Here is a 20,301-nt window from a genome sequence, read left to right as displayed (position 1 = left end):
GCCGGGCTGTGTTGAAGAGTTGGCCTTTCCGCAGAGAACTGCTCTGGGAATGTGGAAAACACAAGGGACACCCCTCATCCTCCAGGGGCTTGGGAATAAAATGAGGTTTTAGTGTCACTACAGTCAGTCAGGAAGTGCAGCCCAACTGGTATCCTCAGGGGTCCTGCTTAAATGACTCCCAGCCCAGAGGTCCTGGGAAAAGGATACAGTAGGTACGGGGCAGGGGGGCGGGGGGGCGGGGTTGGACAGAGGGAACAATGACCCCAACCCTGCCCACAGCTGATTGGCCCAGAAAGAGCACCTGACCTCAACTGGCCTGTCTCAAGAACCCCTTCCCTGGCCCTGGTTAATGAGTCCAAAGGGAGACAGTTTCCTCTCCTTGGGTTGTTTTGGGCTCCTTGAGCCTGTACTGCAAGGTGTACAGCTTAGTCTGTGGATGGCCGTCACCCAGCAGAGGGAAAGGCAGAAAGAGAGACTATGGATATGAAAGAATGAACAAAAGCAGACAAGGAGTCGGGGCAGTAACAAGGAAGAGAATCCTGCTCGTGGCATTTGTGTTCTGGTTCCAATCCACAGGTCAGCTGTTCCCAGCACCCATTCCACCCTTCCCCATGAGTGGTTTTGGGTGGGAGCAACCAGCCTGGTAGTATGCCCCACCCCTTTACCACAGGGATTGGTTCAGGGAGGGTCACATAACCTGTGCTAGTCCAACGAGATAGGAGCTCTGAAGCTTTGCACTATGGCTGAAGGACAAGACACCCTCTCTATCTCTCAGGCCAAGGATGAGAAGACAAAAGCCTGGACCAGTGCTGGCAGCCAGTCTGCTACTTCCAAGGGAGCCAGGTTTGAGGATGACGCGGACAGCAGAGGGAAGAATGGAAGGACAGAAAGAAAGTGGGTCACTAGTGATGGCCCTGAGCTCTGGCCAACCAGCCCAGAAGCTTGCCCCACCTCTGGGCTTTCTGGTTGCGAGTCAATCCTTTCCCCTAGGGTTTATGCCCATTTGAGATGGTGTTTCTGTTACTTGTAACCAAGTAACTGGTACGCAGTCCTTCCTGAGGTCTTGCTTTGGTTCTCTGGGCCATCCCAGCACCCTCTAGTTAAATCCTCCTGTTTTGCCTAAGCTGCTAAAATGGCAGGCCTTAAGGAGCTCTAAGAGAGCAATACAGCAATTTGGTCAACAACATAACTTGTCTCCTGCCACAGTTTACCCAGCTGTAAAATGGGGATAATAATACTAAACACTTCATTGGGTTAAGAGGATTACAAATGATTTAAAGAATACCTAGCACATTGTAAATTCTCAACAGGTTAGCAATGATTACTCTAAAGCATTGAAGGGTAGCTGAAAGGTCTCAAGCCCAGAAAGCAATTAGCTACAGCCCTCCCCCATCTTGTTTGCTATTCCTTTGTTTAGGTCATCAAGTCCTTTATTCACAAACAGTCCCAAAGAACAAACAGCCAGCCCAGTTTCTGTCAGGAGGGTGGCAAATCTGGCCTCAGTGGGGGATCTGAATGAAAGAGATTTGACTCAACTTCTCCTGTAGCTGGTGGCAGAGGAAGCCCTCATGAGCTCATTTCTCCATCAAATACAAGCTGGCATCTAAAGTTTCAAAACACAGGCTGGAACATGCTGGCACAGTCCCACGAGAGGACAAAGGAAAGAGCCCGGATGCAAGTGAAACCACGACATGGCAGGTTCCACAACTAACTCAGTCGGGAGGAGGCTCCTGGCTGGCTTCCAGCCACATCCGTTGTCCGCACAGCTATGAGGCAGCAGGAAGACTGGACCCTGCCACGTCTGTATCTACAGCTGGGAACTGGCATGGGCACAGGAAAGTCGGAAATAAACTCAGTCAGGAAGTGAGAACTGGAAGATGCTTCCATAGCAACGCCCATCTGGAGATCCCTGCCCACAGCTGGAAACATTCGGAAGCGAGCTTATCTAGAGATGTACACCAAGTCCATTTTTTCCATTTGCATCCGGAATATGTTACTTAAACTTTACTTACTTGGAGAGCCTCTGGGAAGCCTCTGTTCTATGGCTCAAAAAGTCTCATCCTTCTTCTGAATGTTCCGAACCTGGGGCTTAGCAGTGTGGCCGAGTGTTTCTTGCGTCCTCCCCCTCTGTGATGGGGCAGACTGTGTCTGCCTTGCTCACTGGTACCTAGTCTTCAACTAGGTACCAATTCAATGTTCAGCGAATAAATAAATCAACTGCTTTGTTTCCAATTTTACAGCTATTCATAACTTCAGCTAACAGGCAAGCACCTGTATCCACAGGGTAGTGAGCTGAGATGCACGACACCTCATGCATGAGGTACTTACTACTGTCAGGCCTGTTTAAAAAATAAGCCTCCTCCTCAAGGTCAGAGCCACAAAAAAACTGGAGTTCTCTAATCTCAAGAGAAGAATGGGAGACAGCGTGAATACCTACAGCAAGGCTGGGCAGGTGGAGGGATGGATGCTGAGGAGCTAGCTTTGATATCAAGAATTTTCTGAGTAGAAATTTTCTAGGGCCGGAGGACATCTCGTCAAGGAAGGCTAGAACACAAGCTTCTCAAACATTAAACAGGGGCTTCCCTGGTGGCGCAGTGGTTCAGAGTCCGCCTGCCGATGCAGGGGACACGGGTTCGTGCGCCGGTCCGGGAGGATCCCACATGCCGCGGAGCAGCTGGGCATGTGGGCCATGGCCGCTGAGCCTGCGCGTCCAGAGCCTGTGCTCTGCAACGGGGAGAGGCCACAACAGTGAGAGGCCCGCATACCGCAAAACAAACAAAAAAACATTAAACAGACGGCTCCATTCTGGGAGAATTCCACCCAACTTCCCCAAAAGCCAGAGCTCACATGATTCCTTACCTTTTTAAATATTCTTCTTGCTTATGAAAGTGGTATATGCTTATATATACATATAAAAAACTTGGAAAATAAATGTGCAAAGAAGACTATAAAGTTATGCATAATCCCCCCACCAAATAACGACCACTGTAAAGACGTTAGCTCATTTCCTTCTGGTCTTTTTTTTCTGGTGTGTGTGGTACATGTACAGAGAAGTGAAGAGATTTTTCCCCTTTAAGTCTTTCACCTGTTCTTTTCTAGATTTTAAACATCAAATGAAAAATATTTTTAAATGGCGAAATTAAGTCTATTTCCCCAAACTACAGACTTGGGAAGGAAGAACGCTCCCCTCTGCTGATCCTCCAACTTCTGTTTCCATCTGAACCACTATTACAGACCAGTGGTTCTCAATCCTAACTCTGCATGACCGAAACAGTAGGATACAATAATCGCCACCACCATTAACTGAGCAACTACTTTAGAAGACGCCATTTTAAACATTTTACAGAGTATTTAATTTAATCTTTACAGTCCTATAAGGCAGGTACTATTATCATTTTATAGATGAGGAAACTGAGGCAGAGAGTTTAAGCAACTTTCCCAAGGTCACATAGCCGTTAAGTGGTGGTGCTGGGATTTGAACCCAGGCCATCTGGCTCCAGGTGCCCTCTTTCCCCTGGTCCAACTGCTCGAGAACCTGGTAACAATGACACCGACTATGAGCTTCAGGGCAAGGTTCCCAACGTCCCTATTGCCAAGTTTGTCATCATGATTATTCATACTTCTCTCCAGACTCATTTTGTTTCCCAAAGGAAATAAGAAATTGCTGAAATTCAGCAGAAGTGAGATAGCCGGAAGCTACAGCTGACCACATGCACACGTGGGTCTCTGCTGAGCTGCCTAAGTAACATTCTTAAAAGATGACCTTTCTGGAGGGGACCAGGGGTCAGTTACTGGGTGGATCACCCTCCACTGACTGAGACCCCACCCAGTGCCAGATGGGTTGTGAAAGCCCCACCCTAACTTCACCTCGCAATGGGATAGAGAACAGCCTGGAAAACTCACAGCCTACCACCTATTTACATGTGAATCTGGAGAAAGGGCTAGGGACCACAGCTATTTGACAGGGATGGGCAAGGACTGCTCTTGCATGTTCAGAGGCTTAGTAGGGCTAGAGTCAATATTTAGTCACTGTGGAGGATCAGCCAGTTATGTTTTTGCCAACATCACATAGATCTTTGGAGAAAAGCAGCTCCTGACTCCCTTTACCCCAAGTCAAAACCAGACACACAACCAAGAGGGGTTTTCCCAGGAGGTAATCACTTCCCTCCAGGCTAGGAAGGGAAAACCTCCATTTCAGGAAAAGGTCCCTGAATGCCTGGATCAGGGAAGGAGATGAGAAGTTGCGCCTTGGGGTCTGAGAGCTACTATCCTTCCAGGTGCTGAGCCAAAAGGATCTCCCCTCAAAGGGGATCCATGCAGGGAAAGGCTGGGGTAACAGAGGGCTATAAGGCTGTCATTTTTCCAACACCCACCTGGGCCCCGGGGTATTTCTCAATGCCTGTGTACAGCGGGGGCTCAGTAATGTTTCACAACTGTTCAATCTTCAGGCTTTCTCTGTGTGTGTGTGTGTGTGTGTGTGTGTGTGTGTGTGTGTGTGTGTGTGTGTGTGTGTTGGGGGTGCTGGTTTTCTCAATTTTGTCAACATTCTAAAAAAGTAGAGAGAGAAAGGTACAATGAACTCCCAATGTACTCAAATGAAGATTCAGTAGTTATCAAAAAGTCTGCCCTATTAGCTTCATCTACTCCCTATCCATTCCTTTTCTTCCCTTTTTCTTCTGCCTGAAGTACTTTAAAGTAAAACCCTAGGGACTTCCCTGGTGGTCCAGTGGTTAAGACTCCTCACTGCCAATGCAGGGGGCCTGGGTTCCATCCCCAGTCGTGGAACTAGACCCCGCATGCATGCCACAACTAAAAGCCCACATGCAGCAACTAAAAGATGCCACATGCTGCAACAAAGATCTCGCACGTGGCAACGAAGATTCCGTGTGTCGCAGCTAAACAAATAAACAAATAAATAAATATTTTTTTAAAAAAGTAAATCCCAGACATTATGTCATCTCACCTTTACATGTTTCAGTTTGCAGGTCTGAAATACACAGATACGTTCTTATGTGTCCACAATATTAAGCTGGTTTCTTTACTGACCAAAATAACAATGAATTTTTTCCTAGAAGGTAAGACCTAGTGTTGACTAAGGAGTAGGGAAATGGGTCATCTCAGCTTCTATGATGGAGTAATGCCTTTCTGCAGGACCTCTTGGCAATACGGATCCAAAAAGGTTTAACAACCTGCATGTATCTTCTGACTCAGCTCTTCTATTCATGTAGTCATCAAAAAAAAAATATTTACTGGGACTTCCCTGGCAGTCCAGTGGTTAAGACTCTGTGCTTCCACTGCAGGGGGAGTGGGTTTGATCCCTGGTTGGGGAACTAAGATCCCACATGCCGCGCAGTGTGGCCAAACCAGAAGACCAAAAAAAAGAAAAAAAAAAAAATTACTGATGTCTACCATGTGCCTGGCAGTGTCCTAAGCATTTTTCTCCCTGGTACAGATGTGGAAATTGAGGCACAGAGAGGCAAAGTCATCTGCTCAGGGTTGCACAGCTCTTACGTGCCAGAGCTGATAGTCAGTCGTATGCAAGCAAGCAAGGTTTAAATGACAACGCCGGGTCCCGGCAAGGTAGCATTCAGGGCCTTACACTTGGGAGGCCACTGCTCTAGGTTCCACAGAACACTTCCTACCTGCACTGGTGAACACTCTCTGTGTGGAATCTACCGCAGACCCTACGTATGAGGTAGGGATAATTACATTAGTCCCATTTTTCAGATGAGGAAGCTGAGTGCGGCGGCTGAAGGTCACACTCCTCTATCCTGGCAAGGCTGTGGCGCACTGCTCATCCTTCAACCCTGCTTTAGACACCACCTTCAGAGATAGGCACATGACCTACTGCTACAAACTGCATGTTCTGGCCCCCCACCAAATTCATATGGTGAAACCTAATCTCCAATGTGCTGGTATTAAGAGGTGGGGCCGTTGGGAAGTAATTAGGCCTGGAGGGCACAGCCCTCATGAATGGGATTAGCATCCTTATAAAGGAGGTCCCAGGGAGTTCGCTTGCCCCTTCCTCCATGTGAGGACATGGCAAAAAGATGGTCATCTGTGAACCAGGAGGTGGATCCTCACCAGACACCGAATCTGCAGCGCCTTGACCTTGGACTCCGCAGGCTCTAGAATTGTGAAAAAAGAAATTTCTGTTGTTTGTAAGTTACCTAGTCTATGGTATTTTTGTCAGAGCAGATTTAAAGAACCTGAGGACAAGAAAGCCTCTTTTCACTGGGTTGATAAAGCAGAGAATTTTCACCTGAATCCAGCCAGTCTGTACAGTGAAGCCAAGCAGAGCAAGGAAAAGCGACAGAGCCCCCTTATCCGGCTAGGTGTGAAGCTCCGCCCTCCAGACTTCCCAGTGACAGAAGACAAATTCATCTTACAATCAAAAGAGCCTTGATTAACCCACCCAGCATGCACTGTCCCATCCCCCCACTTTTGTTTATGCTGTACCCTCTGCCTGGGGCCCGCCCTCCTCATGCCATTATCCCTATGCACCTGGCAGAACCCCAATGCACCTTTCAAAGGCCAGCCCAATCACTGGCCATGATTCTCTACACACTCTTCTCTCTTCTCTACAGCTCGCTCTCCCTGACCATACCCAAGCAGAATTTCTTTCCTCTGAGTTCTCCCAGCACCTGGGGTTCACCACTCAACACCCTGCATTACGACCATCTGGGTGTCCCCTGCCGGCAAGGCAGTACCATACAGAGGTTAAGACCGCAGGCTCCGCAGAAGGAAAGACGTGGGTTCAAATCCTGCTCTGCCACCACAAGCTCTATGAGATCCTGGGCAAGCAAGTCATCTTCTCACCTCTCTGATCCATGATTTTTCTCATCCTCCGAGGGGGTAGTAAGAGAACACACCCGCAGCAGACAGTTGGTGGTATAGCTTATGGCCATTCCCAACTCCCACTTCTTGTGCTTCCTCCCACCGTACAGGCATCCACTCTCCCAGCCTCCCTTGCAGCTAGGGGCAGCCAGTGACTCCTTTACAACCAATGAGAGACAGAGACGTCTGCTGGGGTTAGGGGTGTCTATGGGCACATATTCCCTTTAGAAAGGAAAGGCACAGGAAGAGAAAGCCTTTCCCCCTGCCTCTTCTCCCTACATGGGATACTGTGCATAAGGATGTGATCATAGGGCTGGGGTGGCCATCCCATGACCATGCAACGTCAGGATGAAACACATGTACACAGAGGGCTGTGAAACAGAAGGAGAGAAAGCACCCAGTTCTCGGAGGTGTCACTGAACCTCTGTACCCACTGTGGAGCCAACCACACTTTGCAATGAGAGAATCACTCGTCTCTACTACTCAGCCAAGATTCACCAGGCATCTTGTTTCTTGCAGCCCCACGTGTCCTCACTGACATATCACTTCACAGAGCAGGGTTTCAACGCCATCATGCGTGTAAAGTGCTTAGTATGAGTGCTTGTTGGCGCTCAGTCGATGTCGGTTAAAGATCATTACCATTATCACAATAAGCTGCTCGAGGCCATACCACAGCTTCCACATCCCATGGCAGAGAGAGCAGGTGCCAGCTGCAGACACCTGGTACATTTCAGCACCCGTCCTGCTGCCTCTGACGGAGGGAACTACAGTCACCAGGGCTGCTGCCCTACGCTGAGGCAGCTACAACCCCTCCTTCAGTGGCATGAGACAGCCAAGGAGAAGAGAGGCAAAGGGGGTCTAAAAGCTCAGCAGCCTCCCGAGGGAGGCTCAGGCTTTCCAAGGCTGAAAAACAAGGTTGAAAGAATCTGTACGCACTGACACCATTTTTGCCATATCCTCAGACCACCTGTAATATGACTTACTTTGCATTTTTCTTTAACTGCACTCACTTTTATTTTGGCTTGCATACCATCGTTAGCCTCACCCAAAGCAGAAACAGCCATGGGATACTGGGTTTGACGAGCTATTGAAATTCTTTTCCTGTTACACATGAAAATAAAAGTACAACTATTAAAATGTGTAAGGTGTTTATTCATACCACCACCTCAAATTATCTAGTAGAATGATCTGACTTTGGGAAACCTGTCCCTATGACAATAGCACATCATTGCTAGTCAGCAGCTCCTACCCCGCTCCCCTTTCCTTTGCACATTCTTTCACTTACATTCTAGAAACACAAAAGCTCCAATGCTAGCTCTAAACAACCCCTCTGGAGGCTGAGATCTCTCCCAAACTCCCTCATTCGGGCTCTGTCCCCCTGGAATAGATCCATGGTTCATACTTTTCACTTACATTGTCTTCCAGGATGGGTTTTTAATAATAATAATAATAATAATAATAATAATAGCCAATGTGCACTAAAGACTTTCCCTGCGCTACGTACTGCTTTAAGGACTTTATATAGAAAAACGCAGGATCCTCACATGGCCCCATGTACAGCAGTATCACCCTCATTTCACAGATGAGGAAACTGAGGCTCAGAAGGGATTAAGTCACTTGCTCAAGGTCCCACAGTGTGGATGTGACACAGCCAGGGTTGAATCCAGGTGACTAACCCAGGGGCCCACCCTCCTAACCTCCTCACTACCCTGCTGCCCCCAGAACAGCCAGCGCTGACCAAGCTCTGTGCCGACTGAACACTGACATTGAGGAATTTGCCTAAAGTCATGCAGCTGGGAGCTGGAATCCAGGCTGGCCAATCCCCACGCTCACCCTCGCCCTGCATAACTGCCCACGCAGCCAGCACATAAGGGAACTGGAGTGGAACTCGGACCTGAGGCCCTGGTGCACCTCCACTCCCCGGCTTCCTCACGTCCCCTTTTAGCTCAAGTTATTCAGCCCCAAGAGGCCAACTCTCCTCTCAAAGGAGGAAAAGAGTCCCTGACACAACCAGACAGAGCCTCATGTCACTGTCTCTTGTGCCTAAAGGGAAGCTGGCTGACCAAAGTGGAGTTTTCTAAAACCGGCACATTCATAACATTATTCTGTGCAAGGTTTTCTCCTCCCCTGGTTGCTAGGCCTCAGGCCCATTCTTGATTGATAATTAAATCATGATAGCTAATGCTTGTGGGGCTATGAGCACCAGGCCCTGTGCTAACTGCCTCACAGGTTCTGGCTCACCGAATGCTCACAGCATCATTATGAAGTAGGGACTAGCATAATCCTTGTTTTAGGATGAACAAATGTGGCTCCATAGAGGCTGAAGCTGCAACTAAGACGTGGCACAGCCAAAGAAATAAAGAAATATTTTAAAAATAGGGCTTCCCTGGTGGTGCAGTGGTTGAGAGTCCGCCTGCCGATGCAGGGGACACGGGTTCGTGCCCCGGTCCGGGAAGATCCCACATGCCGCGGAGCGGCTGGGCCCGTGAGCCATGGCCGCTGAGCCTGCGCGTCCGGAGCCTGTGCTCCGCAACGGAAGAGGCCACAGCAGTGAGAGTCCCACGTACCGCAAAAAAAATTTTTTTAAATAATAATAATAAAATAAAAATAAATAAAAACAAAGAGCCTAGTGCCTACAGTGTGACTCCAAAGCCATTAGCTGAAAGCCTCTGCAGCCTCACACCCAAATTCCAAACGTCCCAAATCTCCACCCTGTTTCCAGCAAGCCCCCTAAGAGAAATCGGTCTCTAATTCCAAGAAATCACGGTGGACTGTCATCTCTGCTACAGGGCATCACAGTGTCAGGGAGCCCTGGTCAATTCCGAGGGCAGGATACAGCTCGGCAGCTGCACACCGCCTGGTAACTGCTGCTCTGCGCTGTTCCCCCTTCTCAGTAATGAGCCCACTGAACTCAGGTGCAGGTGGGGCCCAGGAGCCAGGCTAGGGCTTTCCAGGATGAAGATGACTGGCCAGTGACAATGCTCTCTCCCCAGCCCTGCCCTTAAGTTTTCTCCATGGCCTTTGTTGTTGTTGTTGTTGTCTTCTAGATTGAGGGTTTTATTTTTTTACATTTTTTTAAATTGTAGTAAAATATATATAACATATAATTTGCAATGTAATGACTTTTAAACATACAATTCAGTGGCATTAACCACATTCACAATGTTGTACAACCATCAGTGTCTAATTAATTTTTGTTAATTATTTTAGTACTATTCAGTTTGTTATTTCTACAGAGTAATTTTTGGTAAGTTTTCTATCTCTAGGAGTGGATCTGTTTCCTGTGAATTCTGAGCTTGATTGGCATAAAGTTATTCACAATGTATGTTTAATCTCTGCAGCATCTATACTTGTGTTCTTTTTTGCTTTTTAATTTTGTTTACGCCTTCTCTCTTTTTTAATGAATAATCTTGCCTGACTTTTTCCTATTAATTTTCTTTTTTTAATTTTTATTTTATATTGGAGTATAGTTGATTAACAATGTTGTGCTAGTTTCAGGTGTACTCCACGGCCTTTGTTCTGGGGACGTGGGGAGCTGTTTCTTCCCTGAAGGTCTGGAATTGGGACTGCTCCTTGCTACACTGGCAGGGCCTTTCTCACATCCCCAGAGAGATCAAGCAGTGAGCAATCTCAGTCCTGTCCAACCTCCCGATATGTCCACAGGGTGCTTAAGAGCAAGGACTCTGAAACCAGATGGCCTGGGTTCAAATCCCAACTTTGCCACTTACCAGCTGTGGGACCTCAGACAAGTTCTCTCCCCTCTCTGTGTCTTAGTTCCTCATCTGGAAAAAGGGGATAATGATGATACCAATGTCATGGGTTGTTGTGGGGATTTAAAAACACTTAGAGGGCTTCCCTGGTGGCGCAGTGGTTGGGAGTCCGCCTGCCGATGCAGGGGACACGGGTTCGTGCCCCGGTCTGGGAAGATCCCACGTGCCGCGGAGCGGCTGGGCCCGTGAGCCATGGCCACTGACCCTGCGCGTCCGGAGCCTGTGCTCCTCAGCGGGAGAGGCCGCAGCAGTGAGAGGCCCGCGTAACGCAAAAAAAAAAAAAAAACACTTAGAGTAGGGCCTGGTGCTAAGAGCTACATAAGTGTTTGCTACTGTAGTTAAGAGTGGCCCAGTTTAGCACATTCACACCCACTGCGAGGGCAGAGATTTCCACCCGGCCTCTAAGACGCTGTGATTACCCACCAGCCACATATTTTTTAAGAAAGCAGATTCTCTCAAAGGAGCCCACTGGCCTGCTGGTGGCAAAGGGCACAGTCGCCTAGAGTTGGGGTAGGGTTCTTGGCTCCTGCTGACCAGCTGTGAGACAGCAGTAATTATGGTCCACTTATAATTATTTGGCTTGCTTGGAGGTTTCTGTGTTTATTCTTCGTATGAATTCCGACCCCACCCAGAACTAAAGCAGCCATGACCTCTGCTGCGGGGCCTGGACACCTGTGTGCCCACCTGGCCCAGAGATTCCCAGGCATGGCTAAGCTTGAGGGCTTTAGGCCACTGGTTCGCTTCTGAGGGCAATTTCGCCACCCCTACCCCAGGGACAGTTGCATTTTTGAATATCATGGCTGGCGGTGGGGGGCTGCTACTGGCGTCTCGTGGGTAGTGGCCAGGGATGCTGCTAACTGTTCCACGATGCACAGGACAGCCCCACAACAAAGAATGATCTGCCCTCAACGGTCGACAGTGTCGAAGCTGAGCAACCCTGGGTCTAGGCTCTCAAACTGTAAAGAAGGTTGAATCACCAGGGGAGTCGGTAAAAATGCAGACTGGGATTCCGTTTGGGGGTCTGAGATTCTGCAGTCTGTGACGCCAACTTCTAGACCCTTGAACCTCAAAGTTGTGGTCCAGGGAGCAGCGGCATCGATAACACCTGGAAGCGCCTTAGAAATGCAGACACTCGCCCCTCCCCAGACCTGCTGAATCAGAATCTGCATTTTAACAAGATTCCCAGGTACATTCAGTGATTGGAAATCCTGGTGGCACCTTAGGGAGCACTGAAAAGATTCTCCCTGCTTGAGCCTCAGGCCCTTTACATGGTGGGGGGCGGGGGAAGGGCGGGGGAAGTTTTTTTTTTGGGGGGGCGGGTTAGGTTTTAATAGTCCAGCTCCACCCTCCCAATTCAATAACAATTCAGTCTCAGGGTTGAGAAGCACAGAAGCGCTGCCCTGGAGGAAGCAGTCTTTTCTCCCTGGCAGGTAGGAGCAGTCACCATGTAGAGGCGCCACACAACCCCTGACCCCTGGTGACAAACACCCTATCAACTCCCAGCTTCCTGGCATTGAATAACCTGTCCCCCAGAAGCAGCGGCGCTTTTGGCACCCAGAGCCTGGCTGTCTGCCAGACGCCAAGCTCCTGGGCAAGAACTAGGCCTATGTGGAGAAACAGGAGTAAATCCAAGCGTCTTAACTGTGCACAAGAAACTAGAAGGAAGAGGAACTTATCTCACTGTGGTTTCAAATCGGAAGGTAATGATAATGATAGCCAGCACTTCCTGTGTGCACGTTTCTAAGCATAGGAGCTATTTTCCCTATTCTACAGATGAGAAAGCTAAGGCAAGGCACAGGTGAGCTCCTTGCCCAAAGGTCACACAGCTGGTAGGTGGTGAAGCCAGAGTGGAATCCCAGAGTCTAGGCTCCTCCCTGCTGCTCTGGTCTCTCCCACCAAGACCTGGGGCTTTAATACCTTCCTCACCTTCAGTACGAAGAATCCCCCACATCCCCAAGAAGCAGGCTCGGTGTGGCCAGGTTGCTTCCTGGCACTTCTCCAGGGCAGCTAGCTTTCAGCTGTCCTCCTTTGCGGAAGAAGAAAGTGGGCTTCCGGCACAGAGCACTGAGACTTCGCTGTGCACAACAGCACGGCTAGGCCACCTTTGAGACAAAAAAAAAATGCAAACCGCATTCTTGGCTGGGAAGTCGGAGAACTCAGCCGTGGGGCAAAGGGTCTCTTCCTCATGGCCTGAAATCCCTGGGTTAGGGCTTTGAGAACGTCGGTAAGAGTGAGGCAGGGGCCAGGCCTCTGGTCCCCGCATGCCTCCTTCTAGGTGCTGAAGTCAGCCCTCCACAGCCCTTCTCTTTAAACACTCCCAGGGATGGAAGAAAGCACAGGCTTCAGGGAGCAAACTCAGGGCCTACAAATCCCTCCCACACATTCTCACCCTTGTTCACCTAACTGAAGCCAGGACAGCCTCCTTTCTTTTCCTACAACTTGCCAAGCTCATTCCCACCTCAGGGGCTTTGCACTTGCTGTTCTCTCTGCCAGGCACCTTCTTTCTTCACCTCTTTGCATGGCTGGCACCTTTTTATCCTTCAAGTCTCAGATCAAATGACATCTTCCTGACCCCACTAGCCAAGGTAGCCCTCCTACCACCGCTCACATCTCAGTATCCTGCTTCAGTTTAGTTTAGCACTACCAATCACCTCTGATATACACTGTTTATTTCTAGTCTGTCTCCCCCACTGGACCTTGCACTCCAGGAGGGCAGGGACTGGGCCTGTCTTGTCCACTGTGTACTTGGGGCTTACAACCTTACAACACATATATATACACACACACACACACACACACATACATACATATATGTGTGTGTGTGTGTATATATATATATTTGTTGAATGAATACATGAATCTTTATTTCTATTCAGGTTAATGAAATAAATAACTATTATCTTCTTGCGGGTTCACCAAGACTACGACACTCTGGCTTGCTACAGAGTGGCCTGCATAGGAGATATTTGTGGAATAGCAGACCAGCCATGTTCCACAGCAATTTAAAGCATGATAGTAACAATTACAATTATAATAACAGTATTGCGGCTAACATTTAATGTGTACTTACTACGTGTCAGAAACTGTGCAAGGTGCTTTACTAGTTCAAAGTTCACTAATAGGCTTGAGATGTAGTATCTTGTTTTTCTCGTTGTTTTGCAGAGACGGACACCGAAGCTTGGAAAGGCTATGTCACTTGCCCAAGGTCACACTTTATCAAGGACTGAATACAGTGCAGAGCCCTTACCCACTGCCCTGCCCCATGCTGCACAGGGTGTATGGCAGTGCTCCCTAAGACTGGAACGACAGGGCATCTGGGAAAGTGACTCACTGTTCTCAGGAGATTCAGCCAGGCTGTGTCTTTCTCCCAACTTCTCCCACAAAGAACACAACTCCAAAAATTCCAACTCTAATCATACCTGTACTAAGCAAACATGTTGATCAGGGCTGGATTTACAATTCCACATCAGTGCCAAGCAGCCATTTTTGGCTGAAATCACTTGTTCTCAGGCTCATGAGTTGAACTTCATCTCCCCTGGAATTGAGCTTGTCTCTCTACACACCTGAAGCTAAGACTCAACTATTCTTCACAGTCAAAACTACCACATAACACCTAACAGCAGTAGATAACTCTCACACATGTGCCTGTTTTCCAGACACTTTAAAATTCCAATTTATTTAAACCTCACAACTACAGATTTGAACACCAGCCCATGGCTCCAAACTCTATTGACAATCACTACCCTCCACTGCCTATCTAACTCTGATTTGAGATCTGCCCAGAAAATATTGCAAGTAAGTTCTGTTTAGCTGTTTGTTGTACCACTAGAGTCATTTATTTACTCATTCATTGACATGTTTTTAAAACCGATTACATGGTCAGGATTGGGCTAAGGGAAGTAGATGCAACACCCCCACCCTCCAAATGTTTGGCTTAGGGGGACAAATGAGAGAAAAGTCAATTTCATAACATCATACTTAATAGTGAGAAACTCAAAGCTTTGCCACTAAGATCAGGAACAAGACAAGGATGTCCCTTCTCACCACTGCTTTTCAACATTGTATTGGCAGTCCTAGCTAATGTAATAAGACAAGAAAAGGAAATTTTAAAAATACAGATTAGGAAGGAAGAAGCAAAACTGCCTTTGTTTGCAGATGACATGATCATATGTCAAAAATCCTAAAGAATTGAGGGGGCAAAAAACGACCTCCTGGAAGTGATTATAGCAAGGTTGCAGGATATAAAGTTAATATAAAAAAGTCAATCACTTTCCTATATACCAGCAACTGACAAGTGGAATCTGAAATTAAAAAGACAATTATCGGGACTTCCCTGGTGGTGCAGTGGTCCTCCTGCCAATGCAGGGGACACTGGTTCGACACCCGGTCCGGGAAGATCCCACATGCCGCGGAGCAACTAAGCCCGTGTGCCACAACTACCGAGATTGTACTCTAGAGCTCATGAGCCACAACTACTGAGCCTGTGTGTCACAACTACTGAAGCCCGCATGCCTAGAGCCCGTGCTCCCCAACAAGAGAAGCCACTGCCACGAGAAGCCCATGCACCAAAATGAAGAGTAGCCCCCGCTCACCACAACTAGAGAAAGCCTGCATGCAGCAACGAAGACCCAAAGCACCAAAAGAACAAACAAAAAAAGCACAATTATCATTTACATTAGCACCACCCAAAATGAAATACTTAGGTAAAGATATAATAAAATACATATAAGAGTGCTATATGAGGGCTTCCCTGGTGGCACAGTGGTTAAGAATCCGCCTGCCAATGCAGGCGACACAGGTTCGAGCTCTGGTCCAGGAAGATCCCACATGCTGCGGAGCAACTAAGCCTGTGCGCCACAACTACTGAGCCTGCGCTCTAGAGCCCGTGAGACACAACTACTAAGCCCGTGTGCCACAACTACTGAAGTCCACGTGCCTAGAGCCCATGCTCTGCAACAAGAGAAGCCACCGCAACGAGAAGCCCACACACCGCAACCAAGATTAGCCCCTGCTCGCCGCAACTAGAGAAACCCCACGTGAAGCAACGAAGACCCAATGCAGCCAAAAATAAATAAATAAATGTATTTTTTAAAAAAAAAGAACGCTATATGAGGAAAACTACAAAATTCTGATGAAAGATATCAAAGAACTAAATAAGGAGAGAGATATTCCATGTTCATAAACAGTAAGCTTCAATATGGTCAAGATATCAGTCCTTCCTAGCTTGATTTATAGATTCTACATAATCTCAGCAAATTATTTTATGGATATTGACAAACTGATTCAAAAGTTTATATGGAGAGGCAAAAGACCCAGGAGAGCCAACACAATACTGAAGGAGAAGAACAAAGTGGGAAGACTGACACTAACTGACTTCAAGACTCCCTACAAAGCTACAATAGTCAAGACAGTGTGGTATTGGCTGAAGAATAGATAAATAGATTAACAGAACAGAATGGAAAGCCCAGAAATAGATGCACATAAATACAGTCAACTGATCTTTGATAAAGGACCAAAGGCAATACAATGGAGCAAAGATAATCTTTTCAACAAATGGTGTTAGAATAGTTGGACATCCACATGCAAAAAAAAAAAAATCTAGACACAGAGCTTACACCTTTTACAAAAGTAAACTCAAAATGGGTCACAGACCTAAATGTAAAATGAAAAACTATGAAACTCTTAGAAGATAAAATAGGAGAGGGGCTTCCCTGGAGGCACAGTGGTTAAGAATCTACCTGCCAATGCAGGGGACACGGGTTTGAACCCTGGCTCAGGAAGATCCCACATGCTGCGGAGCAATTAAGCCCATGCACCACAACTACTGAGCCCATGTGCCACAACTACTGAAGCCCACGCGCCTAGAGCCCATGCTCTGCAACAAGAGAAGCCATCGCAATGAGAAGCCCATGCACTGCAACGAAGAGTAGCCCCTGCTCGCCGCAACTAGAGAAAGCCCTCATGAAGCAACAAAGACCCAGCGCAGCCAAAATTTAATTAATTAATTTTTTAAATTAAAAGTTTATTTTTAAAAAAATCAATCTAACAAAATAAGCCATCATTGAAAAGGCTTATGTTATTGTGAGATAACAAATATAATTTTAAAACATTGAGCATTATGTAAAATAAGGGTTTTTAAATAAAGACTTGAGGATCATTTTGCAATATATACAAGTATCAAATCACTACATTGTACATCTGAAACTAATGTAATGTTATATCAACTATACCTCAATTAAAAAACCCCAAACTTAATCTTAAAAAAATGATAGGAATGAACTTATTTATAAAACAGAAATAGACTCACAGACATAGAAAACAAATGTATGGTTACCTAAGGGGGAAACGGGAGGCAGAGATAAATTAGGAGTTTGGGATTAACATATACATACTACTATACATAAAACAGATAACAAACAAGGACCCACTGTATAGCACAGAAAACTATACTCAATATCTTGTAATAATCTATAAGGGAAAAGAATCTGAAATAACTGAATCACTTTGCTGTATACCTGAAACTAACACAATATCATAAATCAACTATACTTTAATAAAGGAAAAAACAAACAAACAAACTTTATTTTTTACACATCTGTAATGGGCCTAACACAAGACCCACCTCATGGGGCTACTGAGAAGATTAAATGAGTTAAGCACCTGCAATGCCTGGCATACGGTGAGCACCCAGTAAATGTTACCTATTATTTTATCTCCAGCACTTCGGACAGCACCAGACACACAGTAGGCACTCCGTGGCCCCAGGGGGCTTAGTCATCTGCAAAGAGAGGTCCAGCCCAAGGGAGGAGCCGATCTGGGAGGCCTCTGGGAGCCAATGGGATTGTTCACTAGGAATCAGACAAGCAGGTAAACAGACCTGCCCCAAGAAACCAGTTTTTGTTTTTGTTTTTAATTGGAGTATAGTTGATTTACAATGTTGTGTTAGTTTCTGCTGTACAGCAAAGTGAATCAGTTATACATATATCAGTCTTTTTTAGATTCTTTCAAATTCAGAGTATTTAGGGTTCCCTGTGCTATATAGTAGGTCCTTATTAGTTATCTATTTTATATACAGTAGCCTGTATACGTCAATCCCAATCTCCCAATTTGTCCCTCCCCCGCTTTCCCCCCTTGGCAATCATAAATTTAAGAAACCGGTTCTGCAGCCTTTCTCTGGCTGCTCTGGGCCCAGTTCCCAGAGCCTACCCCTCGACTTTGGTCTAGGAGGTATAATTATTTCCCTGATTAGATAGATACAACTCAGGAGGCTTTAAAACTGTGTCCCTCACAAGCTTCCTTCCAGCACTTTAGATTGGGGGCCAGCTGTTTTGCCACATTCCACGGGTCACTTTCTGCAAACTGACCACAACACGGACACGTGTAAAATGCTGGGATGCCTCATGATGGCTAGATTGGTAAATGAGTTTATATGCTTGCAAATATTCACTGAGCATGTCTGTGATTATGTTATTTGTATTCTACTGGGAGAGACAATTAGGAAACTATTTCCCAGCCCTCCTTGCAGTTAAGAGTGGTCACGTGACTTTATATGGCCAATAACATAAAGGGAAGTCTGGTGGAATTATCATTCCTGACTAAACGGACATTCCTTTTCTCCAGGTATCTGCAGATGTTCTTTGGAAAAGATGTTACTGCAAATGAAGGGAACTGCTCTCCTGAAATGGTGGTGGTACTGCCATCACTGACATCAAGTTCCCCTGAGTATACAGTGGACAGACCTCCAGATGGAAAGCAGAGGGTGTACAGTAATGTGATAATAATAGCTGGCATCCCCTGATGTCACTACTTGCTGTGCACTATTTTAAGTGCAATACAAATGTTACCTCATTTCATCCTTAGCACAGGACCAAAAAGCAGGTATTACCATCTTCATTTACAGATGACCAAAATCAAGTACAAAGAGTTTAAGTAACCTGCCCAACATAGACAGTAAATGTAGAGGGGCTACTAGAACCCAGGTGACCAGGCTTCCTAATCAAAAGTCTTCACTGTGAGCTACACTAACGAAGTTTGAGCCTGAGGCAGCCCTGTAAAAATAATCGAAGCTATCACTACCACATACTGAGCCACTACTATGTGGCAACCTTAGAACCAAGCCCAGTGTGTGTTACCCTCCAAACACACCATGACCATGTCCACTGAAAAGCTGAGAGGTGATTGGACTTGACCTCTGTCACATGATTGACTGTTAAGGACCATGGAGGTCTGAGGTACAGGACTGTAAACCCCTAGACACCAGATCACGCCTCCTGGAAACAGCTGGCAGGAGACATTTTCTTTCATTATTAACCACACTCAGTAACCTGTTCTCAAGGACATTCTTGGCCTCTCCTTGGCCATGTGTGATAAAGGCCATGTGTACTTGGCCCCAGAGAAAAGCAGGGCATCAAAGGAAACAGAGCAGAACCCCACACCCAGGTGCTCCTAGAATCAAGACCACAGTCCCTCCCTTGACCATCAGGCCCTTGCAGCTAGAGTAGGCCCCTCCCCTCTTGCTGTAGTCTCACAGGCCTCCTCTCTGCTCTGGGGGAAGCCACACTCCCCAGGACCTCGACACACACTGTTCTCCTGGCCTAGAATGCTCTTCCTCATGCCCCCCTTGCCCTGGTACACATCTTTCCCTCTCCCTTAATTAACTCCTACCCATCCTTCAGTGTTTAGCCACTGGGCTGGATAACGAGAGATCTCAGGTTGTGCCGGTAAGTTAAAAAAAAAAAAAAAAAGCAAAGTGCAGGACAGGGTGTGGAGTAGGGTGCATTTTGTATAAGAAAGGAGGGGAAGATAAAAATAGACATTCGTATTTGCATAAGGAAACCTTAAAAGGATATGCAAGAGACTAATACAAATGATTACTTAAGGGGTGGAGAACAAGGTGGGCAGGGAAAGGGGTAGGAGAGCTGCTCAGTGTGTACATCTACACATGCGCACTCACACACAGAGGCATGCACACAGAATTGACTTTTGAAGCATACAGACGTATGACCTACTTTTTTAAAAGTGTCACAAATAAAAACCAGGCAGAAGTGATGGGCAGAGAGTCAGAGGTGGTCTGTGACCGCAGACCAGAATACATCCATCTGTGGGACTGCTTGATAATGTCTGACTCCCCCAGTGGCCCGCGGACTCCTGAGGTCAAGCCTGGACATGCTCGGGCTGCCAGTCAGGGGCCTCCCACGCAGCTGGTGCCCGAGAAGTGCTCAGAGTGAGCGGGAGTGGACACACCATCCAACCCACCTCTAGCCACACACCTGGGCTTAGCCCACTCACTGCTTGCCTGTTTCCGTGAAATAAATTAATGGGTGAGGGGGACGGGAACACAGTTACTGCACAAGAAAAGAGCTCGAAGACACACTGCCTCGTGCAGGGATCAGAAACCTTTTCCTGTAAATGGCCAGAGAGTAAATATTTTAAGTTTGGGGGGACCACACGGTTCTGTTTCAAGTACGCAACTCTGCCCTGCAGTGTGAAAGCAGCCCTGGCAATATAAGCGTGGCTGTGTTCCAACACGACTTCACTCATGGGCACTGAAACCCCAAGTTCATCTAATTTTACATGTCACAAAATATTCTTTTGATTTTTTTTTTTAACCATTAAAAAATGTAAAAAACCATTCTTAGCTCCTGGGCCGTACAAAAACAGGCAGTGGAGGGCGGTGTGGGGGGGTGGGAATAGA

General features: G+C 46.9%; 1 protein-coding gene across 15 annotated transcripts in view; it reads right to left on the bottom strand.

The window, feature by feature from the left end:
* SIPA1L3 (signal induced proliferation associated 1 like 3) overlaps positions 1–20,301 on the bottom strand; it is a 237,901-nt gene that overhangs the window by 160,776 nt on the left and 56,824 nt on the right. The window contains exon 2 of one of the 15 annotated variants that reach the window (XM_049702742.1): positions 6,085–6,128. The exons of 12 other annotated variants lie outside the window; for them this stretch is intronic. The gene's annotated coding sequence lies outside the window, so the exon portion shown is untranslated. Of the gene's footprint in view, positions 1–6,084; positions 6,129–7,820; positions 7,945–20,301 lie in introns of those variants that run through there. 2 more of the 15 variants (XM_049702741.1, XM_049702743.1) reach the window with 2 other exon arrangements.

Source organism: Orcinus orca, chromosome 20 (assembly GCF_937001465.1).
Source record: "Orcinus orca chromosome 20, mOrcOrc1.1, whole genome shotgun sequence".
Taxonomy (NCBI): domain Eukaryota; kingdom Metazoa; phylum Chordata; class Mammalia; order Artiodactyla; family Delphinidae; genus Orcinus; species Orcinus orca.
Note: the sequence above shows the minus strand (reverse complement) of the source record. Positions and strands in the feature narration are given on the sequence as shown.